The sequence below is a fragment of the Microtus oregoni genome, unplaced genomic scaffold (assembly GCF_018167655.1).
Source record: "Microtus oregoni isolate MIOR12 unplaced genomic scaffold, Mior012 000012F_ref0000307, whole genome shotgun sequence".
Lineage (NCBI taxonomy): Eukaryota > Metazoa > Chordata > Mammalia > Rodentia > Cricetidae > Microtus > Microtus oregoni.
In genome coordinates, this window is record NW_024543071.1 from 20,200,527 (window position 1) to 20,211,575 (window position 11,049).

Here is an 11,049-nt window from a genome sequence, read left to right on the forward strand (position 1 = left end):
GGATGGCCTCGAACTCATAAAGAACTGCCTGCCTGCCTCCCGAGTGCTACCACGCCTGGCTAAAAAAAAATTTCTTTCTTTCTTTCTTTCTTTCTTTCTTTTCGTTCTTTCTTTTTTAATTTTCCAAGACAGTTTATCTGTGTAGTTCTGACTGTTCTGGAACATTCTCTATAGGTCAGGCTGGCCTGGAACTCATATAGATCTGCCTGCCTCTGCCTCCCAAGTGCTGGGTTTAAGTTTGGTCCACCACCACCTAACTTTTTATTCTTAATAGCAAAAAAAAAAGTTGGTAATATTGGTAGAGTTGACTATCAAGAAAATGCTTCACTGTGCTCATTCCATGTGTGTGTGTGTGCACATGCATGTATGTGCATGCCCGTGTGTGTATGTATATATACATGTATGTATGTAAAGTCTTGAAAGCCTGCATTTATACTAGAAGACTCAAAGTGAACATGCTAAATAAGCTACAACATTGTTGAGCTCTTCCTCTTGCCCATTTTTTTATTTCTATCAAACAGCTCTCTTTTTTTAAAAAAGAAACAGCTCTCATTTTATGCTCTTTAAAAGTTCTGAACACTGAAGCTAACAAAAGTGAAAAGACAAGGAGGTAGTCAGAATGTAAAGCTGTGTTCTATAATGGTGTACACTTAAGAAGGATAATTAATGGGAGTAGGATATCCATAGTAATGCTTTCAGGGGTTGGCTGCTCTGAAGACCAACATGTTATAAAATGACATGGGGTAATAATTCTGAGCTTTTCATAGTAAATCTGGTGGTGACCATCACAAAGATCCCTTCTTGCTTATAAATATTTTGTTAATGTATTATTAATTCATGAACATTGTGCCATAAAACAGGTTAACATAAGACAATTATATTTTCTCCTAGAAAGAAATGGCTATAATGCATTTCACTTTGGGCATTTTGTCCTCTGAATTGTGTGACATCATTTCATAATAAAGGCCACAAGCTACATATACATTTGCAGAAAAGTAAGCATTGCACCATAAACACTGCAATCAAAATGAAAAGGTGAGATGTTTAATATTTTTTTTTGAGACAGATTTCTGTGAGTAGTCCTGGCTATCTTGGAACTTGATCTGTAGACCAGGCTGGCCTTGAACTCTAAGATCCACCTGCCTATGCTTTGCAAGTGCTAGTACCTCACAAGTACTTCCTGCAAGATGTTTACTTTTAAAAGCAAGAGTCTCCTAAAAGTGAATCCCTTTTTGTTCCTCTTTCAACTCAAGCCCATGCTCCTGGCCCTCAAAATATAATCCAGTGCATCTGGATTTGGACAAAGAAGACATAAAGAACCTGGGTGATCTAACAGAAAGTGGACATACCCCTTGATCAAGGGTATTATGGATTGGTCACTAATGATAATCTGTAAAATAGTAGCTGAGCCTCAAGTGGTATCTTTCTCAATGTTCTTTTCTTTTCTTTTCTTCTTTCTTTCCTTCTTTCTTTCATTCTTTGTGTGTGTGAGCAGTGAACTTTACTGGCAGTATTTAGAGAGCAGGGATCCCTAAAACCCTCCCTCTTCTGGGGTCTGGGTTGGAAACTGTGAAGGGAGATACTCAGTGTTAGGGGCTGAGTTGTGACAGGGACTCTTTAGCAGCAAGGACTTCTCTCATCCTCTCATGTTCTTGTTGGGGCGGGTGGTCCAGCGCTGCTTACTCATTGGCAGCCATGTAGGCCCTGAAATCAAATCAACCACCCTGTTGCTGTAGCTGTTTTCATTGTCATACCAGGCATGAGCATCACAAAATTGTCACTGAGAACAATGCCAGCCCCAGCACCAAAGGCGCAAAAGTGGGCATCCCTATTCAAGTCATAGGAGACAATTTGATCCTTAGTATAGCCCAAGATGTCATTTAGTAGGCCCTCCAATTCCTGCTTCTTGGTGTCATCAGACTTGGCAGCTTTCTCTGGGCACAGGTCAGATCCAGAAAAGACACACTAAGTTTAGAAGCATGGAAGGTCATGCCAGTGAGCTTGTCATTCAGTTTTGGGATGGCCTTGCTCACAGCCTTGGCAACACCAGTAGGTGCAGGGATGATGTTCTGGTTAGCCCTATAATCATCACACTACAGCTTTCAGAGGTGTCATCCACAGACTTCTGGGTGGCAGCGATGTCATGGACTGTGGTCTTGAGTCCTTCCACTATGCCAAAGTTGTCATGGATGACCTTGGCCAGGGGTGAGGGGTGCTAAACAATTGGTGGTACAGGAGGCATTGCTGACAATCTTGAATGAGTTGTCATACTTCTTCTGGTTCACACCCATCACTAGCATGGGGGGTGTCAGCAGAAGGGGCAGCGATGAATACCCTTTTGGCTTCACCATTCAAGTGGATCCATGTTGGTGAAGACACCAGTAGCCCTCACAACATACTTGGCACCAGCATCACCCCATTTGATGTCAGTGGGGTCTCTCATTCCTGGAAGGTGGAATTACCCTTCCTGTTAATGATAAGTTTCCCATTTTCAGCCTTGACTGTGCTGTGGAACTTGCCATGATAGAGTCATACATACCATGATAGAGCATGTAGACCATGTAGTTGAGATCAATGAAGGAGTCATTGAAGGCAACAATCTCCACTTTGTCAGAGTTGATGGCAGCCCTAGTAACCAGGCACCCAATGTGGTCAATCTGTTCACTTCAACCTTTCCTATTGTGCCCCAGGGATGAAAAGATGTGGCTGTCTTAGCAAAGAGTTTCCAACGCTCCCAATGTTATTTTCAAAGTTTATTGTTTGATATCTTTTCAGAAGAAATTCTCTTGAACACCAATTTATGTGCTACAGAGATGAATATGTGTATTATATTAAACCATACAAAGACAGCTGGGATTGATAATATAAATACACTTCAGAAAAGATCAGTAAAGTGGAGAATAGATGGTGCTATTATCCTATAAATTACAAGAGTAACCCAGATTTTTTAAAAAAAAATGTGTGCCGGAATATGCAAAGATCTTTCTTCTCCATGACATTACTTCTGCTCTTGTAATATAAAGTTAAATCAACAGTAAATCAAGGGACCACAAGACTCCGTTGTCTATGGAAGTCCTGATTTGTTCCCGTTATCCCTAGTTCACTCTATACAAGAGTTCACACTTAAGTGATAATTGTATGAGCACTAGAATAATAAAAGAAAACTACTGAAATTTTCATTAAGTGATAATAAGTAATCTCAAATGTTTGGTCCACTTAACTTATGGCCTAGGGAAAGGAAGAAGAACAGGCATGAGCAAGAATTATTACCATGAACTTGAGGCTAATCAAATAGGAGATCATTCTTTAAAGTGACAATGGATAGACATGGGAGCAGGAATCTGCAGTATTTTTTTTTTGTTTGTTTTTTTGTAAGGTCTGTCTCTCAGCTCTGAGTTTCTTTCATTTCTCTCTTCTTAACTCAGACAATCAAGCACAACCTAAAAAGGACTTGCATTTTCAACCTGATCTAAAGAAGGAGCAAAACTTCTGAAGATTTAACAAGTAGAACAGAAAGTTATCAAACTAAGAAGCACATCCTTTCTGAAAAGACAGGCAGCTCCCTAACGCTTGCTGGCCAACCAGCCTAGTAGAATCCTTGAGTTTCTTTCATGTTCAGTGACAGACCCTGTCTCAAAAGTAAAGGTGAGAGCAATGGAAGAAAGACATCCAAAATCAGCCTCATACCCATACCTACACACATACTCATGCACACCACACACATGCACACACACACACACACACGGAGAGAGAGAGATTTTATAAAAGAGTTGGAAGTATGGATGTTACTCTGATCCTGATTCAAGCAAACAAACAAACATGGGTAACAGACAACTGAAAGCTTGAAGACAAGATATTTGATAGTGAGAATTTTCAACAATTAAGTATAATATTAGATATTTATTTTTAGGTTTTTAAAAGTATGTTATTTAGGGGCAGACTGAGAAGCCAATGATAATAGCACTGGGATTTGTTTCTACTGCCTGTACCGGATTTTTGGGATCCAATTCTGTTTGGATGCACACCTTCCTACCTAAGCCAGGATGGAGGGGGGAGGGCTTTGGACTTCCCACAGGGCAGGGTACCCTGCCCTCTCTTAGGACTGGAGGGGGAAGGGGAACAGGGGGGAAGTGGGAGGAGGGGAGGAAGTGAAAATTTTGATTGGTATTATTTATAAAGTAATAAAAAGAAAAAAGTATGTTACTAGAAACATATTGCATTTTAGCAGATAAGGTGATAGTTTATAAGAAACTTATTTCACAAGTAGAGGGAAGGAAGGCATATAAGAAAGAATATGTGTGTGTGAAAGGTGAAATGATTGGTTTTGAACTGGTAATTTTTGACCCTAAAGAATGAGACAGAAGGGGCTGGAGAGATGGCTCAGTGGTTAGGAGCACTTTTCCAGAGGACCTGGGTTCAATTCCCAGGACCCACATGGCAGCTTACAACTGTTTGTAACTCCAATTCCAGGGGATCTGACACTTTCACACCAATGCACATAAAATAAAGTTAAATAAATTAAAAAATAAAAGAATGAAACAGAAAAGACTAATTCTTTTTTATTTTAGCATTTGACATAGAAGGAAAGAGAGAAACTGAATGACTTATGGCCAGGTCATTTTGTATTTCACTGATTTCCTAAAAGGAAGGAAAAACTAGACTGTAGCAGAAAAGTGATAGGGTTTGGGGAGATGGTTCGGTAGTTAAAAGCACAGGTTCAGAGGACTTGGGTTCTATTGCCAGCACCTGCACAAAAGCTCACAATCATCTGCAATTTCAGTTCTAGAAAATCAAATGCTCTTTTAGGCTTACACACAAGTGTATTATATATATATATATATATATATGTATATATGTATATATATGTATATATATATATGTATATATATGTATATACTCATACACATAAAATAAATAAAAATTTTTCAAAGGAAGAAAAGGAATAGATTATCTAGTAAAGCACTATTACATAATACGTCAACTGAGAGTAAAAAAAATGCCTGTAGCACCACAGTCCTCACTTTAACTGGCCAAGTCAGTAACAACCCTCACTCCTCAGAGACAAGGGACCAGCTTCATCGAAGGTGCTCTATCGCAAGGCAACAGATTTAAGTAAAAAATGTTCTTTGGAGTCTGAGATTACCTCTGCTACCTTCTCCAAATCCCAAAGCATCTAAGTAGCTAGAAAACATACATGCTGTCAGCATCCTTCTCTCAGCTCGAAGTGTAACAGTTTTATCTGAAAAATCATGCTTTTAGAAGACTTTTTACCTAGATAAGTATTGGCCCAAAAAGATTAATTATAAATTAACCACTTAAAATAAATACACTTCATTCTGTGGATATAAATTTCACCTTTGTCCAAAAGAAGACTTATGGGAAGAGAGGAATCTAGAATTGATTCTGGGAAGATGGCAATAAACTAAATGCCAGGTGTCTAACATGACATTTAATCATGAGTGGTTTGTCTGATGTAACTATTTTGAAATTCTCAAGTCCACTTAAGGCTTACAACTTCCAGAGGAAGTCTCGTCTAGACTGATTGCAAGTAATTTTAGTTCATTTCAGCTCATAGCTCATGCCCACTTCTGCAGTCCCTTTAGGAAAACACCAAGATTCTTGTTCCTGGAGGAAAAGTCAGGATATGCAATAAGAAACAAGAGTTGGTTCTGTACATACCAAACCCCCTCTATTTCCCTCTTCTTCCTTTTCTCTCTCTCTTCCCTCCTTCCTTCCATTTTGTTATGTTTTGTGACAGTGGTGGATGGGAACACAGTGGTTCACATGCAAGACCAAGGCTGTAGCCCACCCTGGGCTCTGTATTGTGATTACGGATCATTATACTAATCACAGAGATAGTGACAGAAAGGGGAAGTGGCACTGTTGCACAATGGTCACACAAACTTGCTGCAGGCCAGGGTTGCAATACCCTTCTCCGCAAGCTGAAGCAATAGCCAGGCATTTAAAGGGCCCACATCTTTTCCCTTCCTTTCGTGTTTCTGTTTCCCCCATTTGGGGAGGAAGACTTTGAGGAGTTGTACAAAAAGCAACTACACATCCGGAGGAAATTAGAATCTTGTTGCATGTTCCTAGAGAAAGGCAAAAGCTCAGAAATACCTGTGTGGACATTTAACATTGTATGTTCCTCAGGCTCACCCTTGGCATGGCCACAATGATTTTTTAAAAAATGTGAGAAAGCAGCAAGCCTGGGAAGAGTTGAGGGAAGCCTCAATTTTGCTCTGGGGCAGGCTGCTGCTTAGTTCTAGGTAATCTCATGATCAGTGTTATCACATCAATCAACACAAATGTCCAGTTTTTAAAACAACTGTCACAAGGCACACAAAAAATAGTGGAGTGTGAACCATTCAAAGGGGAAGAAAACACCAACCAACCAATCACACAAACAAAACACCAACCAACCAATCACACAAACAAACAAACAAGCCAGAACCTGCCACCGAAAAAGACCAGAACCTTGAAAAAGACTTTCAAGCAATTATCTTCAAAATGTGGTTGACCCTAATGAAATAGACCAAACCATCACCCACAGGAATTGACCCAAAGAAACTTCTTGATGTAGTGAAGTATGACGTAGCTTGATGCATAATGAGGCTGAAGCTTAATCTGGGAATACAGATTACTAACAGGCAACATAATTCAGCCAATCCCAGAAGCTAGCCCCTTAAGCAACCCCAGACTGAAGGCTATCAAATTATGCCCAGATAAAACAATGTTGAACCATATAAAATAGATAATCGCTGTAAGTTATTTCTTGCCTTTCTGGTTATAAAAGTGGTTTTCCACTTTTTAAAGGGCTGGAGGCTTTCTGGTTCATCTTTGTGCTGGAATACATGGTTAATTAAATATGAGTATAGAATTAGGATATTTTCAGAAAAAGAAATTATCTGAACTTGACCTAACAATCTTTCCAAGATGGTTAATGGTTCCCCAAAGTTAAAACAAGAAAGATCAAATCCGAAATTAGAAAATAACAGATAGAACCCAAGATGAAGTACAAGAAAATCTCAGAGTGACATTAAAAGGAGGTTCCAAGGACAACACAAAAATAAGCCACTAGCCCTGCAGAGAGTTGAGATGGCCTCAGTTTACTCTAGACCAGTGGCCAAGCGCATTGAGAGAGACAGTTTCAAAACAATTAGGGAAGAGTGAACCACAGCAAGCATGAGAAAGCAAATAAGCTAAACTTCCCTCCAGCTGAACCTCCAACCCCTATTAAGTAACATACCTAGGAAAAACTCAGTAAAATCCAGTTTGGGATCAAAAATTTACTCTAGAAGAAACAGAACTTCTTCCCAAGGGTCAGTGACAAAATGATGCTGCAAAGACTAGGTATGAATCACAAGGTGGTCAGAAATAAAGCACGGGCTGATACTGGAAAATATCAATACTTCGCCATTATTATTAAGAATACTCCATCAGAACAGCAACTAAATGCCATGTATAAATGGCCCATTCCTATAATATCAACACTTGACAGGAGAAGGCAGGAGAATTAGAGATATGAATCTGTTCCTGAGTTAGAAACCAGCAGGGGCTGTATGAGACATTGTCTCAAAAAAGTAATAATAAAAGAATTACCACTTTAAATATTGGAAGTAAAATACAGTATTAAAATATTTTAAATGACACCAAAGTTACTCAGAGAAATTCTGTCTCAAAAAAATATTTTAAGTGAACAAATTGGGAATGTCTGTTGTGGCTACCATAGAAAAGAAGATACGTGTGAGAATAGTACTAAGAAATTGCCTTGAAATGCAGGGAATAAGTGTGAGAGAGAAATATAATAAAACACAGGGCAGTTAAGAGCTTGGAGACTAGGTTAAAAGTTTCCAACAAGAGATACACTTATGTGTGGAAAAACAGTATTTGAAATGATGCAGACTTGACATTCTTCTGATTGAAGATATATTATAATTCTCCATTAAAAAATGAATGCCAAGTGGGGTAATAAAAACATCTGGGTATACTATAGTGATGATGTAAAACCATAAAAGCAAAGAAAAAATTTAAGTCTCTACCAAGAAAAAAGATTAAATGCAAACATATGCAAGGGTAAAAGCCCCTCCCCCCAGTGACATCATAGATACTCTAAGACAATGTCTTAGTTAAGTATAAAGAGGACATTACTATCAGCCAAGGACCCCACGGCTAGCTAAAATAATAGTATGGTGAGAGTGGAATAAAGATATTCCATATGGGAAGAGTAAACTAAGTTAAATATCACCTTCCTAGACAAGTTAAACTTGGCCAGAAAATAAGTCAGCCTGGAGAGAAGATTGCAGATTTAACAAATTGTGGATTTCTGAAACTTCCAACTGTAGTGAGGAGGCGAGCAGGCCTGCTTTTCGTCCTGACTGGCTCCCCACACGGCTAGCATTACACCCGAAATAACAACACATAAAATGTATTCTTTTAAACACTACCGTTAGTTCTAGCCTCTTATCGGCTAATTCTCACATCTTGATTAACCCATTTCTATTAATGTGTGTAACACCATATAGTGGTGGCTTACCGGGGAAAGATCCTAACCTGCATCCATCTCGGGTCGGAGAATCATCGCGTCTGCCTTACTGCCTTCTACCCAGCATCCTGTTCTGTCTACTCTGCCTACCTAATTTTCTGTCCTATCAAAGTGCCGAGGCAGTTTCTTTATTAACCAATGAAAGTAACACATAGACAGATGACCCTCCTCCATCATCCAAAATACTTCAGAAAATTAATTCTTTGAGAGAACGTTATCTTAAAAAAAAAAACTTGATGATGAAACTATGTGACAGTTAAAAGATGTTGGAGTTAGGCTTGGCATTTAGTGGGCAAATACCTTACTATCTTCAGAATAAAGGTAAGAAAACTGAGTATGGACACTGATAAAAAAATATACATAAGATGTACATCAAGCATTAAGGATGACTACTAAAATAATAGACACAGATCCCACAGTTTTTAATACAGGAGAAAATTTAAAGAGCAAAGCATGTTCTCCACCCAATATGAGAAAAGGAAAACATCAAGACCTAATAATGGTACCATACTACAATAAAAATAATCCAAAGGTATCAATTAACCATTATAACAAATTTAAGCTTAGGCAGTGAAAAACAGATTCTGAGACTGAATGCCAAAAGTGAATGCTGCCTCTGAGCTGTGTGCAAGAGAAAAACCTAAAATAAAAGTAAACAGCAAGTTTGAAAGCAAAAGTCAGAAAGACATAACAGGAAAACAGTGAAGGAAAGCAGGATAAAATTAACCTTTTGCCTCTGCTTCTCCAGTGCTGGAGGTGCAAGTGTGAGCCACCCCATCGGCCCAAATGCAGTTTTTGTTTCTATTGCGATGCATTTCTTGAGCGCGTTAGTGGGTTTCTGTGCAATGTCAGTACATGCATGCAGTGTGCACGACAGCGTTCAGCTTCCTTCCATTCATGCTCTCCCACTCACAGATTCTAAAAATCTCTATTCTACATTCAGATCGACTTTATTTAAAACATCCACATAGGAGAGAAATATAAAGCAACTGCTTTTCTGTGTCTGGATTATTTCACTCAACATCTTGTCCAGCTCCATCCACTTTAATACAGAATACAGGATTCCCTCCTTCCCTAACGGCCAAATGATACTCTGCTGTGTGTGCATCCCATCCCACACTTTTCTTTATTTGGTCACCTGTTGATGAACAGCTATGTTAATTCCCTGGCTCAACCTACTCTGAATAGTGAGGCAATAAACATTCAGATACCTGTTTGGTGCACAGATTTTGCTTTCTTTGGACATATCCACCCTGCAGTGGGGTAATCAGACATGTAACAAACTTACTTGCACTTTTTGGAAGCAACTTCTGCACTGTTCTCCTTAATAACAGTACTGACTTACATTCAGTACTGGATTTTTTTTTTTTTATGGTGTAAGGGTGTTGGATCCCCTGGACCTAGAGTTACAGACAGTTGTGAGCTGCCATGTGGGTGCTGGGAATTGAACTCAGGTCCTCTGGAAGAGCAGCCAGTGCTATTAACCACCGAGCCATCTCTCCAGTCCTCAGTACTGGATTTTCTAATTCTTTAAAATTTTATTCTTAGTAGGTGTGCATATGGGGGGTGAGAGTGCATCTCTCCACCTTTATGTGTGTTCTCAGATGAAGCTCAGGAGGTCAAGTTTGTGGGGCAAGCATTTTACCTGCTGAGCCATCCAGCTGGACCCCACAGGACTGTTTGAAAGTTCCACTTTCTCTATACTGTCGCTAACATTTGCTAGCTCAGTTTTGTTGTTTGCTTGTTCTTAGTAGCCATTCTAACCAGGGTGACAGAATTGTTCGTCGTGGTTTTGATTTGCATTTCTCTTGCAGATAGTGATACTGAGCATTTTTTTTTTTTGGTATATTTACTGGCCACTTGAATTTCTTCTTTGGGAAAGTTTCTGCTCAAAAACTTTGCCCATTTAAAAATACATAGAATGGGGCTTGGTTGTCAGATGAAAAGTTTAGCAAATATTTGATTCCATTTCATTAGCTGTCTCATCGCTCTGGAGATAAGTGTGAAGACACAGAGCTTCAGCACACTTCCTAGAGTTTACACCATGCAAACTATTCCAAGATCAGGACAAATAAAGAAATAGTTCTCTCTCATATTCCACAGTGGAGCTTTCTTTAACCTTTTAAATGTTAACCAAATTCTAAAATTGAGGACCCTAGGCATTAAATATTTCAAACACAGTAATAGCATATAAATAGCATGTGTTTGTACAAATATAAATATTAAATATTTTTGTCATCTGAATAGAGTTTTAAAAACATTAACTAAAAGTACAAAAGCATAGCCAGGCAGTGGTGGTGCATGATTTTAATCCCAGCACTCCAGAGGCAAAGGCAGGTGGAACTCTGAGTTTAAGGCCAGCCTGGTCTACAGAGTGAGTTCCAGGACAGCCGGGACTATAGAGAAAAACCCTGTCTCAAAAGAAAAATAATAAATGGAAAACATCAAATGAAGTTATATTGGATGATTTTTCAGAAAGTACAGTCTTACCTGGAGGGGGTGGCTCA